Genomic DNA, 23383 nt, shown 5'->3' with positions numbered 1-23383 from the left:
CAAATTTATGCCTCTTCTCATGGGTGATAAGAATCACTGCTCTACTGATCTTTGCTCTCCTCTGCTATTAAATCCTGAAGCTGTGATACAAAGTCCTGGTCCATGTATTGATCATGTTTTATTTTCTGTATTTTATGAAGCTTTGACATCTTGGAGCCTTGCAGACCAGGAAAGGAACTGCTCCTCTGTGTTAACTAATTCCTGGAGACAGCAAACCACTAGCCAGGAGCACGCATTTAATACAGAAATGAGGGGATCCCCGGGTGGCTCCTGGTTTAGCACCGCCTTCGGCCGGGGCGTGATCCTGCAGACCGGGGATGAGTCCTACGTCTGGCTCCCTGCATGGAGCCTGCTTCTCCCTCTGCCTGTGTCTCTGCCGCTCTCTCTCCCTCTGTGTGTGTGTGTGTCTCATGAATAAATAAACAAAATCTTAAAAATATATATATATGCGAATGAACCCATCCGGGGTCCACAGCCACCTTCCCGGGGCTCCTGCAGTCCAGGACAACATTCCAACTAAGGACACCTGCATAGCCAGAGCCTGCCAAGGTCAAGCCAATCCCAACCCAGCTCAGCTTGCATATCCTGCTCGCCTATTCCTTCCGAGAAAACCACAATAAAGGCTCTGGCCCATCCCTACACCTTCTGCCTTCTGACCAACTCTAGTACTTTCCTCAACCCTGGCTCCCCCTGCCCTGCCCAGCATGGTATGCCCCTCCTCCTGCGGACTGTGAATAACAAACTGCCGGTTTTTCTTTCTTTCTTCCTTTTTATGTAGGCTCTATGCCCAGTGTGGAGCCCAAAGCAGGGCTCAAACTCAGGAACCGGAGATCAAGACTTGAGCTTAGTCAAGAGTGGATGCTTAAATGACTGAGCTGCCAGGCACCCCTGGCTTTTGTCGTTTCAAGAGCTACCTTTTCTCTTACTGTTGGCCTTACCATTCCTGAATAATAATAAAATCTACATTTAAAACAGTCCTTTTTCAATCTTTTTTGGGCCACTAGGAGTAAATGCCAATCCTCCCTTTTCACAAAAGAGTCTCAGGCTCACTGAAGACAGAAACAGATATTTAGAAATTCCTTAACTCCAAGTGCTTTAAGGGAATCTGGCCAGTAATGCTTTTATGGCCTTTATCCATGACAGATTAGTGACAGGAGAATCCAGCGCTACTGACTTCTGACTCTTGCAGAGTCCATGAAGACGGGTGCTGTATCACCCACTGCTTCCAAACTGCCTCTTTGGAGGACAGTTCTCCTGGAGACCCTGAGGAGGAAAGGTTCTGGATTTCCCACATTACACCTTATGAGGATCTTGACTATTTAATTAGTGGGTTGAAGTTTTCATGTGTAATGGACAGTTAGCATTTGAGGTGTGTAAGAACAAGTATCTCTTCATTTGGGACATTAGTAACATCTTGTCTTTGCTTAAGGCATTTTACAATATAGGAAACAACACAAAACATCGGTAAAGGATGTAGCTGGCCGTTAATGAACACGTCTTATGTAATAAGCAAACATCAATTAATAATAGTAACAACAGTTATAACTATTGAACGTTTATTATGTTCTTTCCACGTGAGAACTTTTAATCCTCACAACTCCCCTGTGAGGATACCTCATTAATACTTTGTCCAACACCCAACAACTGATAACTGAAAAAGCCGGTGTCACACCTAGGCAATGAGGTTATAGTGACTGTGGCTGCAATCACGCGCACGCACACACACACACACACACACACACACACACACTGATTATCCTTCATATATGAAAATGGCACCAGGGCGCCTGGGTGGCTCAGGTTAGTTAAGCATCTGACTCTTGCTATCGGCTCAGGTCTTGATCTCAGGGTCATGAGTTCAAGCTCCCAGTATGGAACAAACTTGAAAGAAGGAAAGGGAAAGGAAAAGGAAAAGAAAAAAGAAAAGGCACCAAAAAGGAATGGTTTCAAAAGTGCTGGCCAGCTGACCTTTCAGCCCAGCTCTGCAGTGTGGCCATGGACATGCACTAAGAGATGCCGACTGGAACCAAGGACATCACCAACAGCCTTCATCAATACAAAGTCCACTGATTTATATGGGATAAAGAACACTGGTATCACTAGATCACACTTTAGCCAGACAAACCAATCTGTTCAGCTGGGAAAGATATAAAATCAGTAGAAAACCACTTAATAGGATTCATAAGACAAATATTCAAATCCTAACTATATAATTTAGTCAGTTCCCTTTAAACTCTTAGTTTTCTCATCTATAAAATGGGAATAATAGCTAACTTCATGGGTACACCAAGAATATTAAATGAAACCAAGTATGTCAAAAATCTCTGCAAACTTTAAAGCCCATTATAAAAGTATTGCTCCTCTGAACATGTAAAAAACCAACTTTAAGTGAATTTGGGAGCTGAGTCATTAACTGTGTTGCCATGTTGGAGACAGGATGTGAAACTTTACAGGAAGATGACCTTAATCTATTTTAAGACAGAAGATACTGCTAACAGAGAAAAGAAAAAATTATGAGATTCATGCCACATAATTTGGGTAAAAAAGACCCAAGAAGCAAGACAGAGAGGGCTGAATAAATTACTGCAATTGTTAACAATGATTAAGTCTCAAGAACCAGGGGATATCAACCTCACAGCAAATGGGGAAACTACTTCTTTAAAGCCACAGTACTGTACCTCACAATCCAATGAAAAAATTCCATACTATACTCAGTAGAGCCAAATACCAAGCTTAATATTCTAAACAATTGCTTTATTTTCTTATTTCTTTATTTTTAATATGTTAATTCCAATCCCCAAAATAGTCATAGTCCAAAGCATAATTTTCTTGCTTACATTACTTCAAACATCTATAGAGTTAAAGAATTCCTAGTTATTTAAAGAGTCAAAGATAAGTTTGATTAAGCCAAGATACCTAGAAACAACATAAAAGTAAACGTGTATTACAACTTTGTGCATGGCAAGACTCAGTTTGGACCTGACAGGAGAATCCCAACCGTGAACACATCTTTAGGTTAATAACTGGACACCTTCTATAGGTTAATAAATGCAACAACCAAATTTAAAAGCCAAACAAAAAATTAGGGGAAATATTCAAAATAAAACATGAATAGTTTTATCATAAACACGTCTCACAAACCCAATATGAAAACATTAAGACAAAGAAAAAGTAAAGGTATAAGCAGAAAATTCACAATAGAGAAAATGCAACCAATAAATATACGGAAAAAAGGAAAAAATTCAACCTCACAGAAATGCAAATTACAAGAGATTCCATTGTTAGACTGATGAAAAATATCTAAGACAATCATGATTTTCCACTAAGTGTGTAGTGCTCCGATGCACTGTAGGCAGCAATATAAACCATTCCAACATAAATATGAACATTCTAATATAAACCATTGGAAAACATTTTGGCAAAATATGTCAAAGTCTTACAAATGCTTCTATCTTTTGACTTGGAACATAATCTCTTTTTTTCCCAACATACGGACCGAACAACTCCACACCTTCTGCTCTAATCACCACAGGTTCAGCTAGCATCTTTGCCGGACAACACTATTACAATACCATTGACTATACTCTCTATGCTGTACCAGTCATGCTGTGACTTCTTCATCCCACAACTAGAATTCTGTACCTTTCCCTCCCCCTTCACCTGGCTTACCCATCCTTCCCTCACTTCTTTATCCATTCATCCAAAGGTGGACATTTAGGCTGTTTGCATATCTTGGCTATTGTAAACAATAGTGCAATAAACATAATGGTGCAAATATCTTCTCAAATTAGTGTTTTCATTTTCTTTGGGCTAAACACCCAGCAGTGGAATTACTGGATCATACAGTATTCCTTTTTTTTTTTTTTTTTGTATTTCTATTTTTTTAAGAACCTCCATACTGTTTTCCACAATTGCTGTACCAATTTACACTTCTATAAACAGTGCACAAGCGTTTCTTTTTCCTCCACATTCTCACCAGTACTTATCTTTTTTATTTCAGTCATTCTCAGAGGTGAAAGGTACTATCTCTGCAGTTTTGATTTGCATTTACCTGACAATTTGTGGTGCTGAACACAGTTTTATGAGTCTGTTGGACATATGCAGGTCTTCTTTGGAAAAATGTCTATTCGGGTCCTCTGCTCATTTTTTAATTGGATTAATTGGGTTTTTGGTGTTGAGTTATATTAGTTCTTTATATATTTTGGAAATTAAACCCTTATTATTTGCAAATACCTTCTCCCATTAAGTTGCCGTTTCACTTTGTTGAAGGTTTCCTTTACTGTGCATGAGTTTTATATTTGATGTACTCCCAGTAGTTTATTTTTGTCCTTTTTTTCCCTTGCCTGAGAAGACACATATAAAAAATGTTTCTAAGGCCAATGCAAAGAGATTACTATGTTTTCTTCTAGGAGTTTTATAGTTTCAGGTCTCACATTTAGGTCTTTAATCCATTTTAAATTTATCCTTGCATATGGTCTAATAAAGCAGTCCAGCACCACTTATTGAAGAGATTTTCTTTTCCCCATTGTGCGTGTGTGCGTGCATGCGTGTGTGTATATATATATATACACATACACACAATATATCATCAGCGAATACTGACAGTTTAACTCCTTCCTTAGCAATCTGGAAGCTTTTTATTTCTTTTTCTTGTCTGACTGCTGTGACTAAGACTTCCAGTACTGTGTTGAATAAGAGTGGTGAGATGGACATCCTTGTCTCATTCCTGATCTTAGGGGAAAAGCTCTCAGTTTTTCACCATTGAGTACAATGTGAGCTATGAGACTGTCATATAAGGACTTTATTATATTGAGGTATGTTCCCTCTAATCCCACTTTGAGTTTTTATTATGAACAGATGTTGAATGTTGTCAAATGCTTTTTTTTGTATCTATTTAGATAAATAAAATCTTTTTATCCTTCACTTTGTTAATGTGGGGTTGCACATTGATTGATGTGGGAATACTGAGCTATCCTTGCATCCAGGAATAAATCCCACTTGATCATGGTTAATGATCCTTTTAATGTATTGTTGAATGTAGTTTGCTAATATTTTGTTGAGACTTAAAACATATTCTTAAAAGGTGACCAATGGATAAAATAATCCAAACCAGGGAGATTGTTATTAGGCATAAAGATTTCCATAATTGTGATGATTTATTATCACAAAGGGGAAAAAAATAGAAACATCCCAAAAAACTGAAAAATAATGTAACTAAAATGTGAAGGTCCACCCAAAGAAATATTATGCAGCAAGTGAAGTATTTTGAAAGTATGCCAGAGCAAGAGATTATTTATAGCAAATTAATTTTTAAAGAGACATAAACATGTATATATGTAAATACACAAATCTATATATATTTAGGAACCATTTAACATTTTTGGAATACTTACCTCCAAGAACTTTTTCTGAACATTTCAAAATCATTTTGTGTATGCATGTGTATATAATATATTACAAACCTTCCATGGTATGGTCTCTTGATCAAATGCTTGGAAAAATTTCAGCTTGCTTATCAAGTGACCTTTCCTGGACAAAAGGCTATTGTGAAAAAAGGGAAAATCAACCCAAGGGACATCACTCTAGCACAGAGAGCTTCTATTAAAAAGGTGACTGAGGTCCAAACCTGGAGGACTATGGTCTGGACCATATATTTGGCGGCTGCCACCCTCCAGCACAACCCCAAACTAACATCACCATCACTCCTTCCCCCAAGGCCAAGGACAATCTAAACATCAAGATTCAGGGAAAACTAGGTTGACCACCTCAGCTGGCTGTTGCTCAAAAACTATCAGCTTCATTGAAAATACATCTTAGGCTAAGAAAAGGCCTCCAAATCTGTCAAGAAGTGACAGGCTCTTGTTTCATGTAATAAATCCAGTGAAAATCCACACTCTCAGCTGGGTATTTATACCCACTTTCAGCTTTTGCAAATAAAACCACATAATTCTGACGGGCACTGAGGAGGGCACTTGAGGGGATGAGCACCAGGTGTTATACTATATGTTGGTGAATCAAACTTCAATAAAAATACATATATATATATATATATATATATACACACAATTCTTTTTAAAATCTATGTTACACATTTATAAATATATAATTTTTATCTATGATTTTAAAATATACAGAAAAAGTTTCTAGAAGTAAATATTCTAAAATGCTAAATGGTTTTATTAATAGTGATAGAATCAGCAACGATTAAACGTTAGTCCAAAGTCACAGCTGGTAAGTCACAAAGTTGACTCAAAACCAGGTCTTAGGGATCCCTGGGTGGCGCAATGGTTTGGCGCCTGCCTTTGGCCCAGGGCGCGATCCTGGAGACCCGGGATCGAATCCCATGTTGGCTCCCGGTGCATGGAGCCTGCTTCTCCCTCTGCCTCTCTCTCCCTCTCTCTGTGTGACTATCATAAATAAATAAAAATTTAAAAAAAAAAAAAAAACAGGTCTTAGCTCTATGCTAATCTAATTCATGATTTTTTTCTTTTTACCTATTATTATGAAAATTTTAAACATGCGTAAAAGAAGAAACTAGCATAATGAACCTCCATGTTCCCAAAACACTTTTATGTTGTTTTCAAAGGAGTATTTTAAAATGAACCCCAGACATATCATTTCATCCACAAATATTTTAGTTTGTATCTCTACAATGGACTCTGTACCCAACCCCAATTCATTTTTCCTATGTTGTCTCAAAAAGTGTTACAGTGGAGGAGGGCCAGGGTGGCTCCATCTGTTAGACTTCCAACTCTTAATTTAGGCCCAGATCATGATCTCAAGGTCATGGGATGGAGCCCAATTTCACGCCCAGCATGGAGCCTGCTTAAGATTCTCTCTCTCCCTCTGCTCCTCCACATTGTTACAGTTGAGATGTTAGAATCTTGACCTAACGAAGGAAGGAAGGAAGGAAGGAAGGAAGGAAGGAAGGAAGGGAGGAAGGGAGGGAGGAAGTAGGAAAGAAGGAAGGGAAGGGAAGGGAGGAAGAAAAAGAAAGAGGGAAAGAATGGAAAGGAAGATAGATAAAGCCTACTTTCGTACAAGTATACGTGCTTGTATGCGTATGGAGAAGGTCTGAGGTGGATAGGCACCAGAGGTTAGCATTATTGGGCGAATGAGACTAGAGAGGCTAGAGGGATCAGGGAAGTCACATTTTATACGCTATTATATTGCTTTCCCTGTGGCACTGAGCATGTATACGAGTCTTTTAGAGATGCAATAAGGCCTTGGACGCAGAAAGGCCAATTCCAGAGCATGGTATGGAGCAGCCCTTAGGGATGGGGCTCCAAGGCAATACATAGCTTCCTTAGGAATACTGACCACATAACGTTTCCTCTTGGCGATTCTAGACCTGCTCACTTCACTTATACACTGATTTTCTTAGGAAAGGGATAATATACAATATCTTGTACTTAAAAAAAAGGCAAAAAGCAAGACTGTACCAAGATCCCTGATTAAGAACTGTCCTTGATGGGCTTGGCCAGGGCTACATCACGTTCTTTTCTTTACTCCTAGGACCTAGCCTAGTCTCAGAACAAAGCAGACACTCAGGAACACAGTAGCTGGGCTGAACAGACCTGGGAACAACATGGGCTCACTGGGAACTCTCTTCTTTTGGCTCTTCAATGACAGCAGCAAACCTCAGGCCGTGTGGAATCCCAGCTATGAGAAACCACTGAGATGTGGTCTTCGAGACACCATTCCTTCAATCTGTACCATGTCCCATATACTATTTTTCAAACCGGTAAATCTGTTTGTTAGCCTTTAGACTAAGATCAAATATAAACCAATAAATCCATGCTACAGTAGTAATCACCAAAAACTATTATAGAAATGGAGTCTTCTAACAATAACCTAAAAGTTTACTCAACCTGTGACAGCTCCTCTTAATACTCTACAAAGTGCTAACTATAAAGACAAGTCATTTGTTCATACCACAGAAAATAATCAGAGGAACCCAAATTAACCACAAAGATCTGAGCAGAATAACTCTTCTATGGGTCTCCTCTAGATGACAGTAAGTCAAGTTCAAATATGGTCTCTAATTGTAAGGCCCCAGAGGTGAAAAGCTTGATATTAACCTCTTCCATAAAGAATTGCCTGAAAATCAAAAATTTTAATATGTAGGGTCAGACCTTTAATATGTATCCTTTTCCAAAAAATATTTTAAATGTCTATCAAAATTTGTTGCACCTTTCATATTTTAGTGTATGTACTGCCAAAGCGAGCACTCGTTGTACCTTTCATAATTCTTTGCCCTAGAAAAACACGTTTTTCTTTTTTTAATTTTTTTTAATGATTTCGTTTATTTATTCATGAGAGACACAGACAGAGGCAGAGACACAGGCAGAGGGAGAAGCAGGCAGGGAGCTCAATGCGGAACTTGATCCCAAGACCCCAGGATCAGGACCTGAGCCAAAGGCAGAGGCTCAACCACTGAGCCACCCATGTGCCCCAAAATACATATTTTTCAACCATCTTTCATTTCTGTGAAAACCAAGCCAAAACTGACTTAAGTTTGACTTTTCAATTGTCCAAATCCATACATAAGAAAGAAGAGCAGGGGCAGCCCGGGTGGCTCAGTGGTTTAGCGCTGCCTTGGGCCCAGGGTGTGATCCCAGAGTCCTGGGATCGAGTCCTGAGTCAGGCTCCCTGCACAGAGCCTGCTTCTCCCTCAGCCTGTGTCTCTGCCTTTCTCTCTCTCTGTCTCTCTCTCTCTGTATCTCTCATGAATAAATAAAATCTTAAAAAAAAAAGAGCAGAACTGAAAATATGTAAAAAGATTTCACTTTTCGATTCTAAATAATGAAAAGTCCAAGTGAAGAGAATTTTTGTCTTAGATTTAAAGATGAACTTGTATTCAACCAATATGCATTTAAAAATGCTATTTTTAAAATGCTGCAAAGGGCTGTAGCTCGACAGTTTCTCTGCCCTTGAAAGAGCATCAACTGCTGTTGAGGCCAATTGCCACTTCAGTTACTTAGAGCAAAATCCTACTCTTTTTTCCTGTTCATTGTTCATTCCTGGAGGATTTAGCCTGATAAAAGCAAAGACGGGACTGGAGGGATCTGGTTCAATCAAGATTTATCCGTTTAGAGTTCTAGATCAAATTTCAAAAGCCCGTTAGCAATGACATTGGTCAATTCACGGCAGGCTGGAATAGGTCGCTGCTGACTGCTGCAAGGAAGGCCTGGGTGACTGACAGACAGTACACACATGGCATTTCTACCAAACACAAGCCTAGAACATTTCACAGTTCCTGTTTAATATTTGAGTTTCTGAAACATAAGTTCATCCTATTTGTAATGTTTATTTGACCATACCCATCACTTAACAGTGTTCTCTCTATAGAATTTTCCCTTGTCAGGTACGACATAATGACTGACACTACGCACATATTCTGCCATAAACAACATAAACGTTACGCAGTATATGACTGCATTTGTATAAAGTTCAGAATAAGTAAACCCGTGAAGTCAAAGTAGGTTAGAGATACCCGGAGGAAGGGGAATGGCAAAGGGTTGATAGTGGGTTCAAGGTTTCCTTTTGGAGAAAAACGTTCCAGGGTTAGATAGTAGTGATGGTTGCACAACGTTGTCAATAGACTAATTTTGCTACTGAATTCCTGAGAGTGTTAGATTATCATTTTCACTGCAGAGAACCCCAAAAAATGGACACAAGAGGAAAGACAAAAATGATAGCACTTAAGACAAAAAAAGAAAAAAAGAAAAAGCAATTGACACTACTTAAATTCCTAAAGTCTTGTGATTTAAGATCAAAGGAGACCAAAGGAGACCTTGGCCCGACCGAAGGGATACGAGGGCGCAGGGAAGACTGAACCTTCCCGGTGACGGACACTGAGCCCATTTACTGAAACTCAGGCTTAAAAGTAATGAAATAGCGAAAAATAATGCACGTAGTGGAGCCTCGGGGAGCTGCCCGTATGAGCGCTCCTGGGAAGCATCGGGCCTCGGCTTCCCGGTCCTGGACAACCTGCCCGTGGCAGCAGCTCCGCTGCGGGAGGTGATGGAGGTCAACGGTGCAAACCGCAGGGGGCGGGAAGGGGACAGGTCGGTGTTGGCTTCGGTGACGGTGACGGAGTGCGTGGCCGGCTCAGCACGAGTGTTCCGAGGGGGAGGAGAGTAAAGTCGGGATGCGAGTGCGGCTCTGCAGGAAGGGACCCAGAGGAAGGCCGGCCCGGACCCGCACATCGCATCGGGTCTCCCCGCCCACCCGGGGCGCCGAGCGGCCTCCGCGGGGCCCTGCGACGGGGCCTCTGGTCGGGAGGTGGTCCAGGCCGCCGGCGCGCGACCCCCTCCCGGGCTCTCGGCTTATTTGTTTTCTTGACATTTTATTTGTTCGTTCAGGAGAGGCACAGGGAGGAGGCAGGACGCAGGACGCAGGCGGTGGAGGCGCGGGCTCCTGCGGGGACCCCGGGGCACGGCCTGCGCTGACCCGGGACCCCCAGACCCTCCGACGCGGGCGGCGTTTCACTGATTTCACGCGGATTCGGTGTCAGCCTCCCCCTCTGGACACGTCTACTCGGCCGGCTCTTGGGTGTGTGCTGCCCCGCCCCAGCCTCGGAGCCTCGGAGCCCGGGGGGGGGGGGGGGGGGGGGGGGGGGGGAGGGGGAGCCCCCCAGCAGCCCCAGGACCCCTCCCCCCAGGGACTGCTGCGAGCCCTGCAGCTGCGGGGAGCGGTGGGGGGGGGACAGCCCGAGGAGCCCCCAGCAGCCCCCCCTTCCCCAGCAGCCCCCCTGCAGCCCCCGGCAGCCCCGCCCGCCGCTCGGAGCCCAGCAAGGCCGCGCCTGGGGCTGGGGCCGGGGCCGGGGCTGGGGCTGGGGCTGGGGCCGGGGCTCGGGCTGAGGCGGCGGCGGCGGCGGGCGGGGCGCGGACCACACACCCGGACCACACAGGCCCGCGGGGCCGAGCCCGGGCTCGCACGCAAGGTCCCCCAGCTGTCACCGCGGGGGAGGGGGGGGGCCTTACACAGGGACTAACAAAGCACGCATTTAACATCGATTAACCCCCCACCCAGCACAGGTCAAGGAGGACACTGCACTAGGACAGCAAAGCTCCTCACAACAAAGACAAGGGCCACCTTCTCTTGGAATGTGCCACAGATACTTAAGTGAATGCATTTCCCTGTTTTCGCGTGTGCATTTTTCTATTGGAGTTCCACCTACCAACATGCAGTATAATCATCTGAAGATTTGCGTGGAATCAGAAAAGACCCCGAATAGCCAGGGGAATATTAAAAAAGAAAACCATAGCTGGAGGCATCACAAGGGCAGATTTCAGGTTGTACTACAGAGCTGTGTCATCAACACGGTGTGGTCCTGGCACAGACACAGACACACAGATCAGTGGAACAGAAAAGAGAACCCAGAAGTGGGCCCTCAACTCTATGGTCAACTAATATTCCACAAAGCAGGAAAGACTCTCCACTGGGAAAAGGACAGTCTCTCCAATACATGGTGCTGGGAACATTGGACAGCCACGTGCAGAGGAATGAAACTAGATCATTCTCTTACACCAGACACCAAGATACACTCAAAATGGATGAAAGATCTAAACGTGAGACAAGAATCCATCAAAACCCTAGAGAACACAGGCAGCACCCTTTTTGAACTTGGGCACAATAAATGCATTTTCTTTCAGATTTATATTTTATTACTTTTAACCCATCTGCCTCTTTTCCTTTAACGAAGCGCAGAGCATGAAGTGCTTCTGCAACAAAGGTCAGAAAATTCTAATTTTATGATTTTCCCATATTTCATTGTGACACAACCTTTAATGTACCAAAATATTTACTGGTGGAATAAAAGCTTTTTACATAACTTCAGGCTAAAAATACATTAAAAAAAATAACTAGTAGCAGTAATATTAGGAAAAAAGAAACAAAAATGGAAACACAAAACTAGCTTTACAATTATTAACTTTTTTTTACTGATTATTAAAGAAGAATTTTGCTGATTTTAGTAGCTACCAAGAAATGTGAAGAAAACAAGTAATCCGGTATCTTGCTCTGTCCAGTCCCGAGAGGCTTGGCTCAGCCCAGCTAAAGGGAGAAGACCAAGAGTTGGAGTAGCAAAACTTCTGATAACACTTAAGACTTGGAGAACCTTCACCAAATAGGCCAAGGAAAGCCTGATGTTAAAGCACTATTTTCCTAGATCAGGCCACAGAAAAGTGAAAGTCTTCTATAAAAAATAATAGCCAAAAAAAAAAAAAAAAAAGGAAAAGAAAGAACCTCCCCCAAACTCCACCCCTCCCCACGCTACTCAAAGGAACAAATCACAAACAGAATCTCAAGACCCCAACCCAACCCCACCTACATTTCAGCCAATTCTGCACATATTAACATTTAAGCAGCACCATGTAGACTTATCCTGTCCAGAGCCATCATGGATCCAAAGGACTCCAGAAAAATCTCATTGCAGAGATGCCTAGAGCATTTCAACAATAAAATTACACTCAACTAGACTCTCAGGCCACCCAGCAACAGAACCAAATGTAGAATTCACCACATCCGCCTTGAGTCAGGTTCAACCTATCCTAGAACAGACTTGCCTCTTGGGGTTGGGCTGTGCTAACCCCAGAGGGACCTCCTAGAGATATTGGAAAAGGGTTTTAAAGAATGGTAATTTATTTCCTTCAGTTTTCTGTAAACTCAGACTCTACTTTTCCTGTGCAGGGTCAAGGTCAAGTTATCTCAGCACAGCCACACATTTTACCATCTAAGGGCACAGGGTGGGACGAGTCTCAGAGACAGGGTCACGAACTCTTCCATCCAGCTTTCTAAATTAATCATCTCTCTCCTGCTGTATCTCAAAACCGTGGTCAACAAAAATATAGTCATGCACAAATCTGAAAGGATATGTAGGGTATACATTGTGCTAAGACTCACTGGTCTCAGAAGGGACATCTGCAGAAAGGATGGACTGAACAAATAAATAAATAAAGCATCCCTGTTTTCCCAGCTCTTCTTTCCTTCATCACTCACAAACAAAATATAATTTAAACATAACCATGCTTTTAAGTTTAGACATAAGTTTTTATGCTTTAATTCATTTGGGGAAAAAAAAAAACAATGATTTTAAAAATACAAATGATAAATGGCACTTTACAATATCTCATATATATGGAAAATACCTATTTTATATATACATACACATATATATATGTGTGTGTATATATACATGAAAAATACCTTCACTCCTGCTATAATGTTTGGGATTAAAAGGGAAGGAATGTACAGAAAGGACTAAGAGAGAAGACTGGAAGCAAGATAGTATATAAGTATATAAGCCTGACAATTTGGCTCTCCAGAGCTCCCACATAACTGATCTATTACATAAATACTTGAGTACCCAGCTAATCTAAAACAAGCACTGGATTTCATCTTCATTAAAAGAGTTAATTAAAAATCTCCTTCTTGGGGTGCCTGGGTGGCTCAGTGGTTGAGTGTCTGCCTTCGGCTCAGGGCGTGATCCCGGGGTCCTGAGATCGAGTCCTGCATCCAGCTCCCTATAGGGAGCCTGCTTCTCCCTCTGCCTGTGTCTCTGCCTCTCTCTGTGTGTCTCTCATGAATAAATAAAATCTTTTTTAAAAAATGCATAATTAATTAAAAGTATCCTTCTTTATTTTCCACAAACTATAAAATCTCTTGTCTTAGCAGGCTAAGTCTTGCCAAAGGACAACTACCTTCACTACAACTCAAAGCCAAAAGCTGTTAGGCCTAAAGGCGGCTGGTTCTCTAACTCAGGCCAGCAGATATTGATGACATACGGAAAATGAAATAGGCCAGTGCAAATCTACCCCCTTTTCTATCACTCTACCAAAACAGAAACAAAAACAACAATTTCAAAGAGGATATACTACTTCATTAAAGAAGGAAGAGTAGTTCATGTAAAAGCACAGCATTATTCATTCCATCTACTGCCAGTTGTACTCATGTCCCTTACCATTCCCTGTTTATTAGGTTTGCATTGGGTGAACAAAACATTAGTTCTTGATATCTTAGAAAACATAATTTTTCAGAAAAAAAAAAGTCCTGGTGTTTGGTTTTTCAGAAAAATCATATAGCCAATACTGAAGGAGTCATTAACAAATAAAATTGATTTCTATCTTTGTTTAGTCATCAAGAAGATTTGGGATCTATACAGAGATTGGTCACCTAGCATCTCAAGAGAGTACAGTGCCGGATTCCTTGTTAAAGACATAGATAAACTGAAATCTGGAATAGGGGAACCCTCAGATTGTTCATTCAGTCAAAACAAATATTTATTAAGACTTGCTATGTCCCAGGCACTATATTGGGGAAATGATAAGAACAAGATTTTGTAACAAGGAGGTCATGGATGCCCTTAACCTTCAATAGAATCATGGGTACTGAAACCAGAAAGCAGTGGGATGAGTTAGAAACTGAGTATCAACAACTATCTAAGAAATCTGCTAGGAAGGAGAGAGAGAGTCGGCAGTGGACTCTTTTGGGGTGGGGGCGCCACAGTCCTGCCCCCCACCCCACCCCGGAAGCCTCTGGCAGCAGCCACACCCCTCGCTGCAGCCCCAGCTCCCAGCAGGCTGCAGTTTGTCCTCTTGCTCCTCCCACTGGTCGGTTTCTCTCTGGGCCTCACTACCCCTTATTTGTCACCTAACCTCGCCCACACCTCTGCCAAGTAGTCCCTTTATTAAAACCTCCTTATGTGAACCATCTGGCATGAATTCTGATTCCTGCTGAGACTCTCATTTATCCAGATACACATCATGTCAATCACATGGGGATTTCATTAAAATTAAACTAAAACCAAATATTCCTGACTTTTAGTCTTGTCTTGTCTTTCAGTAAAATTATAAAAGAATGGAAGTTAAAAATCATACACCCGCCAATATCAAGTGGGAAAGGCCTCAAAAATTTCATCAAACCTCACGGATGAAACTATGAGCCAACCTTGCCAACGGCAGCACAGCCAGCAAGTAGCAATGGGAGAACCCGCTGGTCGTTGCACAAGGACTACTGAACGCCCGCTTGGTGCCAGGCACCACTAGGGGCCTGCTTGGATCCACCTTATGCAGCTTCCCCTCTAATTAACCACATTCCACGTTTCCTAAACCCCAGTGTCCACTGTTTTTTCCACGACTGGCTCCCAGACTTAAAAAGGAAACGTAAGTAGAAGGAATGATTAAAATCAAAACCAGAAATCAAGACTGGGATGCACCACATCCAGCTGGTCATCTTAAACGTTCCCGACAGAATCAAGTTAAAGAATGCTCATGAAGCTTTTGAGCAAGTCTAATACAGTTCTCCTGGGGGGTGAAATGCATAAAAAATCAGTTCCGAACTCCTCTGCCCTACCCCCAAGGCACTCCATAATCCAAAACGCACTTACTTACCAGCCTGTGGGCCTTTGTTTTTGGTGTACCACCCAGATATTCCTGTGCCCTCCCCACGAAGGGCCAGATCCTCCCATCAAGGACTGACCTCTGTCCCAACTCCAACAGAAACTTCCCCCACCTGAATTCCTGCTGTACGGACACTTGGATATATAGTCAAGTTCTTAGCTATTGTTCAATCGAGAGCACAAAACTGCCCCTCTGAATCTAGCCTAATATTTTATTTCTAATGTGCCAGGCATATGTAAAACTGGGAGACGAAAAATGACCAAGGCTAACCCCCGTCCAGCCAGAACTTACTTAGCCTTTTGACAGATTATGTAAATACCAATAACAGCTATAGCCCCTAGGACAACACATGGATATAACAGTGCTAGCTGGCTGCAGGAATCACTGAGCTAGAAGCGTTCAAACCAGGGAAGAGCTCGTACAGATAACGTGGTTACAGGAAAGAGGACACTGAGGACCAGAGGCGGAGCCCGAGCTGCGTAGCAGGTGGGTGGTAGCTCACAGACCAGTCAATGGTGGCTTTGATGCCGTAACTTTCACACTGAGGGCCAAGGAGGACTATGGGTGTCACAGAGCTTCGGGAGTCATATTTCCCTGCAATTACTTTAAGTTTGTGTGTTTGTATCGAGAATAATTATTTTAAATTAACATAAACATACACTGAACCATGTGATAATAACCACACGACTACCGTGCAGTTTCACCAGGCGCTCCAGGAGATCCGTGGACACGCTCCTCACCGTCCTAGCCTTCTGCTTAGCAGACTGATCAACGTTCGTTCCCATGCCCGTCGATTTCAAAATCCTCTCTACTCGACACTGGCCTAAAACTCCTCCACTCAGTAAAACGTTTATGCTCCTGCAGTGCGGTAGGTGCTGCACTAGGATCCTGGCTACGTAAAGATGAATAAATCGAAAAATGGGTGGGAAAAGTACTTAAAAGACTAACTATAAAACTGGCCTTATCCTGCCAGGACACTAGAAATCATCCAAAGTCCTTTATTAGAAGAATGCCTCTGCAAAATTTTTTGAACGCCAATTTCATTTCCCATTAAGATTCATACATAACAGGCTCGCAAATATTAAAGGGATGAATGAAAATTTAGCTAAGCAGGTTAATAATCATCTTTTCAAAAGTAATAGTCCAAAATTATATTCAGTACAATCAAATGTTTGATATGAAAAAAAAAAAAGAAATTTCTGAAACCTCCAAGAGTCATTCCAAATTACGCTGGGGGATCCTCTGCTTCTCTGCTGTGTAAACAGAAGAGAACATCTGAGTAGCAAGCACACATCATCCTCTATTACGACCCCTTGAGTTAACAACTTTTAACCCACAGATGATCCTCAGGAAACTTTTGGCTTCTAGTTTCTTTGTTAGTAGAGGCAGTGACACAAAGCCTGGCCAAAATATGCTTTTATAAATAAAATATTATTATATATTAGAAGACTGAGCCACACAACCTCAGGTAGAACTAGCTTTTCAACATAGCGCATCCCAAGGATTTAACTGAGCTGTGGCTCATTCTTAAGTATTTTTAAAAGTTCTCCTTATAGGGCAGCCCGGGGGGGCTCAGCAGTTTAGCACCTGCCTTCGGTCCAGGGCCTGATCCTGGAGACCCGGGATCGAGTCCTGCATCGGGCTCCCTGAATGGAGCCTGCTTCTCCCTCTGCCTGGGTCTCTGCCTCTCTCTCTGTGTCTCTCATGAATAAATAACATCTTAAAAAAAAAAATTCTCCTTATAAATTTACTCAGAATTATTAAAAAAAAAAGAAACTTTCTCACAATTGAGATCCATATAATTATAATTCTCATAATTATAATTCTTAATTACCAATTAAGAATAGTGTATTTCCGTTTAAAGACAAGCTTTTCAAGAACTGTTTCTTGGACAGCTATTCACAAAATCCTAGGATACCGAGTAAAGCGTCACAGGCTTCCCTAAGAGATGACCCCGTGCTTGGCTGTGCAGGCCTGGAGACTCGGGGATGGTCTCAAAGGAAGTCAGGAGGCTGCGGAACTACACACCAGCTTCGTCACCTTGCGGGCTCCGCTTCCCCATCTGTAAAGTGGGGACATGAGAGCAGCTACCTCTTGAGAGGATTAAATCAGGCAGTAAACGTGAACGCTCAGAGCAGCGAACAAAGGCGCCCAGACGAGGCTCGGTGCACCTGTACGCGATGCCATCTGAGCAACTAAGCAACCCGGCTTCACACCCGCTCTCCGCCAATAAATTCTCCCACCTGGCACGGTAACGACTGCGCGGCACGAGGGGATGGGGACGGCGACCACCGGTACTCGAGGGGCAGTGGGTCAGGGCTCCGGGCCGGCAGGTGCCCGGGGCGGGTGGCGGAGGGGCTCCGGGGTCCAGCAGGTGCCCGGGTGGGGGGGGGGGCCTCCGGGGTCCAGCAGGTGCCCGGGGGCGGGGAGGGGCTCCGGGGTCCAGCAGGTGCCGGGGCGGGTGGGGGAAGGGCTCCGGGGTCCAGCAGGTGCCCGGGTGGGGGGAGGGGCTCCGGGGTCCAGCAGGTGCCCGGGCGGGTGGGGGAAGGGCTCCGGGGTCCAGCAGGTGCCCGGGTGGGGGAGGGGCTCTGGGGTCCAGCAGGTGCCCGGGTGGGGGAGGGGCTCCGGGGTCCAGCAGGTGCCCGGGTGGGGGAGGGGCTCCGGGGTCCAGCAGGTGCCCGGTGGGGGGGGGGCTCCGGGGTCCAGCAGGTGCCCGGGGGCGGGAGGGGCTCCGGGGTCCAGCAGGTGCCCGGGTGGGGGAGGGGCTCCGGGGTCCAGCAGGTGCCCGGGTGGGGGAGGGGCTCCGGGGTCCAGCAGGTGCCCGGGTGGGGGGAGGGGCTCTGGGGTCCAGCAGGTGCCCGGGTGGGGGAGGGGCTCCGGGGTCCAGCAGGTGCCCGGTGGGGGAGGGGCTCCGGGGTCCAGCAGGTGCCCGGGTGGGGGAGGGGCTCCGGGGCCCAGCAGGTGCCCGGGTGGGGGAGGGGCTCCGGGGTCCAGCAGGTGCCCGGGTGGGGGAGGGGCTCCGGGGTCCAGCAGGTGCCCGGTGGGGGGGGGGCTCCGGGGTCCAGCAGGTGCCCGGGTGGGGGAGGGGCTCCGGGGTCCAGCAGGTGCCCGGGGCGGGTGGGGGAGGGGCTCCGGGGTCCAGCAGGTGCCCGGGGCGGGTGGGGGAGGGGCTCCGGGGTCCAGCAGGTGCCCGGGTGGGGGGGGCGGCTCCGGGGTCCAGCAGGTGCCCAGGTGGGGTGGGGGCTCCGGGGTCCAGCAGGTGCCCGGGTGGGGCTCCGGGCCTCCAGCAGGTGCCTGGGGCAGGTCGGGGTGGGGGGGTAGGGCTGTGGGCCTCCAGCAGGTGCCCGGGGCGGGTGGGGGTGGCTCCGGGGTCCAGCGGGTGCCCGGCCGTTGGCGGGTCGGGCCCCCCTCCTCCAGCAGCTGCCCGGGCCCGGGGGGGACACAGGGCGCCGCGCCCTCGGGCTCAGGGTCCGGGCCCCGCAGCAGCGCAGGAGGCGGGCCCCGCGGCGCGCACCACCCCCGCCCTCCGGGAGCCGCCCCGCCCCGCCCCCGCCCCCGCCCCCGCCCTCACCCCCGCCGCGGGGGCCCTTAGGCAGCACGTACCTGGCGCCGCGGCCGCCCCGACGCCCCCACCGCAACGCGCCGGCGCTCCTCGCGGACCGACCCGGGGCCGCCCCCCGCCCGCGCCCTCACTTCCGCCCGCCGGGAGCGCCGACGCCGTCGATCCGCCCGGTAGTCGAGCACCGAGTCCTCGATGGCGCAGCCTCCCCGCGAGGGGCGGGGCCGGCTTCCTGGGGGCGGGGCCGGGGCCTGCGGAGCTGCGGGGGCGGGGCCGGGGCGGGGCTAGGGCGGGGCCAGGGCGGGGCTGCGGGGCGGGCGGGCGGGCTGGCTGGGCGGAGGGTTGTGCGGTGCAGCTAGAGCGGAGCCGGGCGTGGAGGACGCCGCCCGAGGGCCCAGGGTAGCCCCGGGGTCACGCAAGCAGGGCCCAGCATGACTCTCGTCCGTTTCTGGCGGGCTCGGCGCCGGCAGGTGGCTGCAGCTGCCACCCGGGCGCTGGGAGGCCAGGGGCCGCACCGAGGTCACGGGCCGTCGGAGGTCGTGGCGGAGACAGCCAGGCTCCCATCTGGAGGGTCCCAAGAGCTGGTGACTGGTGACGTCAAAGGCGGGGAGCACCTCCGTGGGCCGTGGCGGTGCAGGGCATTAGCCAGGGGCGAGCCTTTGCAGGATCTCGGGCTGAGGCTGAACCCGGCGGGGCGACAGGAAAGACACTGCCGCTTAGGGGGGCCTGCAGCAGCCTAGGCCAGAAATGTCTGCGGCCTGCCCCGAAGAGGCAGTGCTGGAAATGGAGGGAAAGCGGAAAACTGAGAGCGCTCTTCTGATTCCTTCTGCTTTCTTAGCACAAGATGCGTAAAGATCGTCGGTAGAGACAGAGGATGGGAGGCACGGGAGGTGTGAAGAGAAAGGATGAGACCTCTTGTCCTTGATGCTGTGAAGCACACGACTAAGAAAATGTAAGATTTCCAGGCAGGGCTGAAAGCCGTCCTGGGACGTGCAGCCCTAAGTTTGCAATGTATGCGGTCAAGTGCGCGCTTGGGTTTGTTAGGGCCACTCTGCCAGGACAGAGAACTAGTAGGAAATCAGTCGTAACTGAGGGCTCGGCTTTACAAGGCAGAAGCCGCAGAGAGCGAAGGAGCTGGAAGTCTCTACAAAGAAACGTCGTTATGTAGGACGGTGGAGTTTCAGCCCCCGTGACAGGGTATTTAGAGGGGTTGTTCTGGTTGTCCTGGAACTGGCCGCTCAGACTGCAGAAGGTGTCAAGTTAACTGATCCCATGTCCCACTCTGCTTGAGAGAACTCTGTTTTTTGTCTGTTATCCTGGCCTAACAAGAGAGCCCCTTTCACTGTCCAAAATGTCCCTGTTTGGGCAATACGTAGGCACACGAAAGCCACTGCACACTATAAGGAGAGCCCCAAACCACTGAGGTCAGACGCCTCTTCCAGGCTCAGAAGGGATTCCCCCAAGGGCCCTAAGCAGCCAGAGGCACACGAGTGGAGCTGAGCACAGGGCGAGGTTCTTGGAGGAGGTGGCCTGCCACTGGGACCACATGACTTTACGCTGTCTGCTTTTGGTCTAGACATTCCCAAAAGTCTGAGACCTGTTGGAATAACCAGTTACAGCTAAACGGAAAGGAGGGTAGCTGCGCGGCAGAGGCACAAGGGTGGTGAAGGGGTTGCCATCTGTGGCTCTAAGAACTCTGACCGTGCCTCACACAAAATGCATCTTTGGCCAATTTCTGTGTGTCACGTGAACGGCCCCCAGGGAGCATCCAGGGCAGAAGGACCCTTAATGACCTGACCACCCTGTTCAGTGTTTGTACTGCAGGCCTGTGGGAGGTGTAGCAGCAGGCGGGCCTGGAGCTACCCGCGGCCCTTTGGGGTGGCCCATCTATAATTTCTTTTTTTTTTTTTAAAGATTTATTTATTTATTTATGATAGACATAGAGAGAGAGAGAGGGAGGCAGAGACACAGGAGGAGGGAGAAGCAGGCTCCATGCTGGGAGCCTGACGTGGGACTCGATCCCGGGCTCCCGGATCGCACCCTGGGCCAAAGGCAGGCGCCAAACCGCTGAGCCACCCAGGGATCCCCTGGGGCGGCCCATCTAGGCGGTGCGTGCACTGCCGGCTGCAGAGGCCTGTGCCATCTCCGGACAAGCTCACTTCTCAGGCCCAGGTACACATCCTGGGGTTGGGGTTGTGTCCCCTGCCTGCAGAGCCCTGGCCAGCATCACTGTCTGGCTCCTCACCAGATAATAGCGGAATTTCCCATAATAGCGTCGTCTCCAGGCTGGGGCCTTGGCTGTACCCTCCCTGCCAGGGGAATAGAAGGTTCTATTAAACTGAAAGGTCTCTCCTCATTTAGGCAACAAAAACTGACCCTCATCATCAGGACGAAATCCAGACAGGGAGTAATTTTTTCTGGAACTCAGGGTACTCACGGCACCTTTCCCAGGACAACAGTAAGCGGCTGCGTGGCAACCATGGCCTGTAAGGAGGCCCAGCCAGGGGTGAGCCCTGCAGTGCAGGGGTCAGGAGCTAGGGCCTATGGGGGGTGGGGGGGTGGCCCGGGGTGAGCCCCATGGTACAGAGGTCAGGAGCTGCGGCCTGGGGGGGTGGGACCCAGGTGAGTCCCGCGGTGCAGGGGTCAGGAGCTGCGGCCTACGGGGGGGGGGGGGGGGGGGGGGGGGTGTGGCATCCAGGGGTGAGCCCCGCGGTGCAGAGGTCAGGAGCTGCGGCCTGGGGGTACCCAGGTGAGTCCCGGGGTGCAGGGGTCAGAAGCTGCGGCCTACAGGGGGGGGCGGGCAGCCAGGGGTGAGTGAGCCCCGTGTTGCAGGGGTCAGGAGCTGCGGCCCATGGTGGGGGGGGCTCAGGAGGCGAGCACCGCAGGCAGAGGCCGTGCCTGCCAGGGGGAGGGGTGGGAAGCCCGGGTCGGCGACAGGGGAGGCCTCCCTCCGGCCGCAGGGAGGCGACTGTGGCATGGCACGTGGCATCCGCGAGGCATCGGGGTGGCCCAGACATGCACGTTGCAGCCGGACACAGTGGAGGCCGTAGGAGCTGCCCGCCGCCCTCGCGGTGCCCTCGGGTCTCCGGGTCTCCGAGGGCTGCTCTCTGGAACACGCACTGCTTCTGCCCCGGGGCAACCTGGAGCCCGGGGGGGGGGGGGGGGGGGGCTCCTCCGCCCAGATGCGGGCAGCCGTACAGGTGGGCACGGGCTGGGCCTAGAGCCTCAGGCCGCTCGGGCCCCCAGGGACCTCGCTGGAGGCGGCCTCCATCCCCAGGGCCTGCAGGGCACCATTCAGGCCCCCCTCCCCCCTCCCTCCTCCCCTCCCTCCTTCCCTCCCCCCCTCCCCCCCCCCCCCCGCGTTCTCTCCAACCTCTCTCCAGCTACATCCCCCCCCAAGGCACACCACAGAGCCGGCCCGGAGCCCAGCCAGGACACGCTGCCGTCGCTGCCGTCGCCCCGACCACGTGCGGACCACGTGCGGACCACGTGCGGGCAGCGCTCAGGAGCGGAATTGCAGGCTTGTCGGCGGGAGGACGTTCAGGGAAGACAGAGCCCTCTGCCAAGAGGACGCTCGCCCCAAGCGCTTTCTTTCCTCGCACTTCAATTCCTGGGCTGGAGGGTGAAACCGGGTGACACATGTCAGGGCAGCGTCCACAGAAGCGCAGCAAATACTGTCGCTGAACTACAGGCGCGGGGAGGGGGGCTGCGGTGGCAACCCAAGGCCATCGAATAAATTACTTTTGTGTTTTCCATTCCACCTCACATTTAGTTTGAGCCACAGAGAAAAAGCGACTCTGATGCATGGAAGTCCTTTGCTTTCAGTCTTAGGAAACAGTGTGACACCCACAGCCCCCGTTTTGTGTGTGTGTATATATATACATATATATATATATATATATATATATATATATATATATATATATATATATTTATATGTATATATTGGCATTAAAGGAGCACCCTGGGGGGATCCCTGGGTGGCTCAGGGGTTTAGTGCCTGCCTTCAGCCCAGGGTGTGATCCTGGAGTCCTGGGACCAAGTCCCACGTCGGGCTCTCTGCATGGAGCCTGCTCCTCCCTCTGCCTGTGTCTCTGCCTCTCTCTCTCTCTCTCTCTCTCTCTCTATCATGAATAAAAAAAATTTTTTAAATTTTAAAAATTTAAAAAATTAAAAAAAAAATAAAGGAACACCCTGAATGTTTTGTGGTACGTGGCCTACGGCTCTGTAATGGAGCATCGTTTGCACAGAATCTAATCCCCGGAGCAGCTGTCACTTGCGGGGGCTTAGCACCTCGAGCCCTGTTCCCTCCCAGCTTGTAAGCCCTTCACTGGTGGCTCCCGTTGAGGACACCACGGAGTCGCAGGCAGCAGGGACCCAGCCCTGAGGCCACACGCCTGGGGACCGAGCCTCTCTGCTC

General features: G+C 48.2%; 1 protein-coding gene and 1 long non-coding RNA gene across 10 annotated transcripts in view; one reads left to right on the top strand and one right to left on the bottom strand.

Moving 5' to 3' along the window:
* Positions 1–19146, bottom strand: part of EXOC2 (exocyst complex component 2) — a 226095-nt gene extending 206949 nt beyond the window's left edge. For 4 of the 6 annotated variants that reach the window (XM_077886050.1, XM_077886059.1, XM_077886057.1 and 1 more), the window contains exon 1: positions 19008–19146. The gene's annotated coding sequence lies outside the window, so the exon portion shown is untranslated. Of the gene's footprint in view, positions 1–17495; positions 17619–17647; positions 17780–19007 lie in introns of those variants that run through there. The other 2 variants (XM_077886052.1, XM_077886051.1) reach the window with 2 other exon arrangements.
* Positions 17338–23082, top strand: LOC144306617 (uncharacterized). 4 transcript variants are annotated; one of them, XR_013373708.1, is made up of 4 exons: positions 17338–17655; positions 19802–19915; positions 21325–21469; positions 22364–23082. It is a non-coding gene; the product is annotated as an uncharacterized LOC144306617 (long non-coding RNA). The 4 variants fall into 4 exon arrangements; XR_013373709.1 differs by lacking the exon at positions 17338–17655 and adding an exon at positions 17686–17737; XR_013373707.1 differs by lacking the exon at positions 17338–17655 and having other exon boundaries at positions 19338–19915; positions 21325–21449.
* Positions 23083–23383: the final 301 nt, after the last annotated feature.

This window comes from Canis aureus, chromosome 37, assembly GCF_053574225.1.
Source record: "Canis aureus isolate CA01 chromosome 37, VMU_Caureus_v.1.0, whole genome shotgun sequence".
In the NCBI taxonomy this organism is placed as follows: Eukaryota; Metazoa; Chordata; class Mammalia; order Carnivora; family Canidae; genus Canis; species Canis aureus.
Note: the sequence above shows the minus strand (reverse complement) of the source record. Positions and strands in the feature narration are given on the sequence as shown.